The sequence below is a fragment of the Psammomys obesus genome, unplaced genomic scaffold, assembly GCF_907164565.1.
Source record: "Psammomys obesus unplaced genomic scaffold, mPsaObe1.curated_primary_1811, whole genome shotgun sequence".
Classification (NCBI taxonomy): domain Eukaryota; kingdom Metazoa; phylum Chordata; class Mammalia; order Rodentia; family Muridae; genus Psammomys; species Psammomys obesus.
In genome coordinates this window covers 6,130,337-6,136,141 of record NW_026596234.1, presented here as the reverse complement: position 1 = coordinate 6,136,141, position 5,805 = coordinate 6,130,337, and the positions used below count along the sequence as shown (strand labels likewise).

Genomic DNA, 5,805 nt, shown 5'->3' with positions numbered 1-5,805 from the left:
AAGGTGGGATGGGAGGAAGGCAGGAGAGAGGCAGGAGGGAGGAATGGAGGGAAGGAGGGAAAAGAAAAACTAGAGGGGGGACAATGGGAAAGAGGAAGAGATGGGGAGGGAGCAACCGCTTAACAACTCTTTAATTTGGTAATTAGTGCACTCACCTTGGCCTGCCCCCATCCTCAGGGATATGGAAAGGACAGAAAGGTGCTTGTTGCTTCCAACACCTAAGGTAACCCAGATGGATGGGGAAAAAAGAGAGTGCAGTCCATCCATCTGGTCACTTCTCCACTTGGGCAGTGTGCCCTAGAGTCTAAGACATCAGGGGACGCTCCTGATGTGGGCAGGTGAATAAAGCAGATTTCCGAAATGTGTGTGACACAACCCCATTGAAGAGTAACAAACCTGCCCCTAGGGGTGTTACAGGTGTGGCTACTGTGTCACATGTGTGGTCCATAAGGGGCAGAGAGGAGAGACCCCATGTCTACCCTAAGCGTTCTGATCTATGAACACCTGAATTATTAGTAACCGAACATTCCCTGAAAAAAAGCGAGCCTGAAACAACCACCAGTCTGGTGCGAGGGGAGCTATCCTGAGGTGACCACCAGTCCAGTGCCACACAGGTCCCAGAGGCTCCCAGGTCTGGGAGCAAGCTGGAGACTAGAGGAACCCTGCCTGAGCCCCCAGGAGGGAGGGAACCCAAGACAGACAACCCTCAAATGGAGCCATTAAGGCTGGCCAGGCAAGGAGCAAACTGAGAGGACCACCAGACTGGTGCCAGGGACAGGGAGCTAGCCTAAGACCTGTCCAGGCCTGGGGGCAGACCAAGACCAAGATGACCCCTGCCCAAAGCCATAATGCACATCCGGCATTGCACTCCTGAGACCATTCCTGAGATGATCCCAGACATTCAGAGCTCACAGGTGCCTCTAAGAGGACCAGGTGTGGTGGAGAAATGGAGGAGAAAGAGAAACAGAAGGATGTGCACACAATAAACAGAAGAAAAACTGGAGACTCAAGGGTAGTGAGGAACAGCCTGATGTGAGCAACTGATGATGCCAACTGGGACCACGGTGAAGCCCTGGCCTGGGCTGCCATTGGGGGCCATGTCTGGGTCTGTGGCCTTGCAGCAGCAGGGGTCTGTTGCCACCAAAGGCCAAGTGGTAATCCATAGTCTGGGTTGACACTCAGGAACATGTTGATGTCTGAGGGCTGTGCAGAGCTGGCCCAAACCCTTCATCTGGGCACTGTGGGAGAGCTTGCCCTGGAGGCATGAGAGCAGGAGAGCTGATGAGCCAGTCCCAAGGATAAGAGTATAAGAGACCAGTGAGACTCCAGTATTGATAGAGTAGCATAAGCAAGGGGCCTCAGACCAGACCAATGAGTCATTGCAATGAACATTTGCAAGCAAAGACATATAGACAAAAGTGTAGACTGTGGGACACACTGTAACACACTACGGCTTCCAAAACGAGATTTATTCTGTCTGTTTAGAAGGAGGTGGTAATTGTGGAAGGCACGTACAAGGCAAGGGGTAGATAAGTAGGATTGGGGTGCATCATATGAAGTTCACAAAGAACCAAGAAAAAGTTCTTTTAAAAGAAGAATAAAAATAACAAGTGGTGTGACTCTTAGTTAAGCAAGGATGTGTAATTTGAATAACAGTCTTGTGGAAGAGTCTGAGAATACCATATTCACGCTGCTGACAATGGCATGCTTTTTCTGTTGCTTGGTTAGGTTTTTACTTGATTTTAATTGGATACACTCACAGGGTACGGTGTGATAACTCGATACATGTGTGTAATGTGTAATGATATTTTTCTACCCTTAATAGTTACCATTTCTTGGTGAGGGGAATCTTCAAAGCCCTTCCTTCTCATTAGTTATAAAATATTTTGAAAGTACTTTGCACAGTAGTGAGCTTGCTTGCTTTCCTGTTCCATGTTGTTGAATGTGTCACTAGAAGCATATGTTACTGACAGTTAGGAAAAAAAAAATAATCCAACTGGTTGGCCCCTCATGCCTTGGGAATGACTTTGAGCACGTGTACCCCAAGTCTGCGCCTTCTTCCTGCCTCTAACTATCATGCCTTTGCTCCATGACCAGGAAAGGCAAAGCCCAGTTCTTGAACAGGATTCATTTGAGGACAGGAGACAGAACACACTTATTAATTGTTTGGCTGACAATAACAGCAATACCTACTGCCACCATTCCCTGACTTTCTCTGTGGCAGACACTAGACTTTGACTCACATATCAATCCGCTTAACCTTTACAAAGCCCCATGAGGAGGATGGAGGTTCCCTGCTTTTTTCCTTTGTTCAGATAAAGAAACCAAGGTGGATAGAAATTAAGTGTCATTGTGAAGTTTACATCCTGAACTTAAACAAAACCCTAAGCCAGACCTAGTGGTGCACAACCATAATCCCAGCGTTGGGTACACACAGGCATGTGGATCCCCGGGGCTCACTGGCCAGCCAGCCTAGCCCACTCAGTGAGTCTCTCGGGTATCAAAAACAAAGTGGATGGTGCCCAAGGAATGGCATCTGAGGTTGTCTTCTGGTTTTCATACGTGTGTGGCGCACACACACATGTGCCTGCACTCTACACACACGCATACACCTCTGGCACACCTCAACAGTTGGCTGTTTTCCACACTGGGACTCAGTTCTCTATTCCGTTGTTATTATCAAACCATCACGTAGAACCAAGAGATACTGAACAACAGAGATGCCCTTGTTTTCCACAGCGAGGTAAGAAACTCAAGACCTCGTTGAACATCAGCTATCCAGACTGTGTGAATGAGGCATCGGTGGGAACACAAATCATCGTGAGATCCGTAAACAGAAAGCAGGTTCCACAATGGGAAGTGTAGCCGACGTACCTGGTGTCCGTCACTGAGCTGGCAGGTGAGACAGGGCTGTCATGCTAGACTCGAAGCTCCGGTTCTTTCAGTTAGCCCAGAGAGCAAACTTTATCTGTAAAAGTTCCTACCTGTTAAAAAGCCATGACACTTTTTTGCTCAAAGAGGCCTTGGAGGTCATCTGCCATTGCTTTGCCACCATCTTCTGGACTCTATACCTGATAACAGAGCCCGGATGTGGCAATAATCTCTGGGGAGTGGAGAGAGGGGCAACAGTCATCCTGAGGCCCCCCAAACAGCACACTGCTTAAACAAGTTTTTGCATGATCCCAATGACCCAGGAATAAAAACTGAAGTAATTTTTGCCTTCTCCCTCTATTTAAGAAAAATCAGTTATCTGTGGAACAGGAGTTTGTGGTAGAAACCTGTGACTTTAAAAATAATGATAATAAAAAAAAAACACCTTGATGACTTAATACAGAAAAATCATGTCAAACCCAAGATGTCACACCACCTCACAGAAAAGGGGTGGAAAAAAATAGCTAAATAAGCCGTAAGGATAGATGGGTGGGTGAATGGGTGGATGGGGGTGTTCTTGAATGGGTGGATAGGTAGATGGATGGGTGAAATGACGGATGGACGGACGGATGGATGGATGGATGAGTGATGATGGGTTGATGGATGGATAAATGAGCATGGGGTTGAATGAGCGGGTGGGTGGATAAGTAAATGGGCAAATGAATCCTATGGATGGATTGGTGGATGGGTGGGTCAGTGGACAAGAGGTTCTGACCAAAAAATAACTTTAGAAAGAATGGGTTTACTTGGCATACAGGTTGGACTAAATAGTTTTACATTAACTTGACTCAAACTAGAGTTATCTGAAAAGAGAGAAACTCAATTGAGAAAATGTCTTCATAAGATCCAGCTGTAAGGCATTTTCTTAATTAGTGACTCATAAGGAAGGGCCCAACCCATTGTTAGCGGTGCCATCCATGGGCTTGTTGTCCTGGGTTCTAAAAGAAAGCAGTCTGAACAAGCCATAATGAGCAAGCCAGTAAGCAGTACCCCTCCATGCCCTCTGCATCAGGTCCTGACTCTTGGTTCCTGCCCCATTTCAGTTCCCATTATGACTTCCTTAAATCACCCTTTCCTCCCTAAATTTCTTTTGTCATGGTGTTTCATCAAAGCAATTGTAACCCTAATTATGACATGTGTTACAGCCCATCATCAAGAGAAGCTAAGGTTTGAATTCAAGGCAGAAATCTGGAGGCAGGAACTGAAGCACACCTTGGAGGAATGGTGTACTCCTGTGGCCTGCTAATCTACCTTTGCTATAAAGCCCAGGCCCACCCGCCTAGAGATCACACTGCACACAGTGGAATAGGCCTTCCTACATCAATGAGTAATCAAGAAAACGCCCCCACAGACATGGCCACAAGCGAATCTGATATAGATAATTCTTCAGTTGAGGTTCTCCCTTCCCAGGTCACCCTAGGTTTGTGTCAACTATGACACTCAAGTTCTGCTTAATAAATAAAGAAAAAGACAAATGGAGACATGCTCCAAGTGAAACTCATTTCCCTTTTTTTCCAAGTGGGACTGAAAAAAAAAATTGTAAATCAATTTCTTTAACCCAACTCACCTAAAAAGGCATCTGAATTTTCAAGATATATTTTACATGCAGACTGAAGAAAATGTTACTGTTGATTGGTGGCAGCAGTTCATGGCAGAAGCAGTCTGTTTATACTCAACACAATGCCAAGACTTAGCACAGAAGTTCACAGCAGCCTTTACTTCAACACTGCCATTGAAATTTTTTGATGAAGTTACTGCGATCAAGTGGGGAACTTCAAATCTGCCTCTTGGAGCCTAGTTAGGAATTTAGAGCATTGTAGAGTAGGAAAGAGCCGTGCAGTGCACTCGTGTTCTCTCCTAGGATTTGATGATATAAAGAAAAGAAGAAAAGTGGGTTCTTACAAGCTCCCAAGAGTTGGTTGTTTAAAAAAAAAAAAAAAAAGTTAGGTCATTGGGTATTGGATTTAACTAACACTGAAAGAGTTTAAGTTAAATTTGGTTCTCACGCCAATTTTAGACAGGGGATGTATTGAAGTACCTATATACCTTTCATATATGAGGCCATGGGTGTAAGGCCCAGGTGTGGAGAGACATCCCTGTAATCTCAGCACTCATGAGAATCAGAAGTTCAAAGCCGTCCTCATCTGCATACTAATTTTGAGGCCAGCCTGGGCTCCGTAATACTCACACTCAAAAAAAATTGATAAATATTCAAAAGTATTCACACCTCTTCTCTAACTCTTTAATGAGACTGAGCTGGGGGCTAAAAGATAGAATAGATAGAATTATCCACCCAGCCCTAGTTATAACAAGACAATCAAAAAAATCTAACAGGTGTCTGGTGTCCTTTGTTAACTGTGATAGCAGGTTAAATAAGGTGGCCGTAATAATTATAGGGCTAGTATTAAACATATTTAGCCTGATATATTTATTTCCAGCAACAGGTCCCAAGCATGTGAAGCCTGCATGGAGTCAGATGAGAAGATATCACTCTTTGTTTTTGTGGTCCTGGGATAAACAAATAGCATTTCCATGGTCACCATAAGCCTCTTCTCATTTGTCCTTCAGGAACTGTATTTCCATTTTGTGATCCTGGTACCTGCAAAGGCAAACATCACAACCTACCCCACCTCTACCATCAGAACATTCAACTGGAGGGAAGCAAACCTTTATTTGATGATCATTATCTCAGTGGTAAAATTATTTTTTGTAGGGAAGACAAGAAGGTTCAGTCAGTAAAGGTGCTTAAGCCATGCTTGACTGCCTGCATACCATGCCCAGGACCAACATGGTGGAAAGAGAGACCTAACCTGTATAAATTGTCCTTCCTCTGATCTCCATACATGTGCTGGGCATGCATTTGCCCATGCTCAC

General features: G+C 44.9%; 1 non-coding gene across 1 annotated transcript; it reads left to right on the top strand.

Moving 5' to 3' along the window:
• The first annotated feature begins 395 nt into the window (after positions 1 to 395).
• LOC129668335 (small nucleolar RNA SNORA17) lies at positions 396 to 528 on the top strand. Its single transcript, XR_008718895.1, has one exon. It is a non-coding gene; the product is annotated as a small nucleolar RNA SNORA17 (small nucleolar RNA).
• The last annotated feature ends 5,277 nt before the right edge of the window (positions 529 to 5,805 follow it).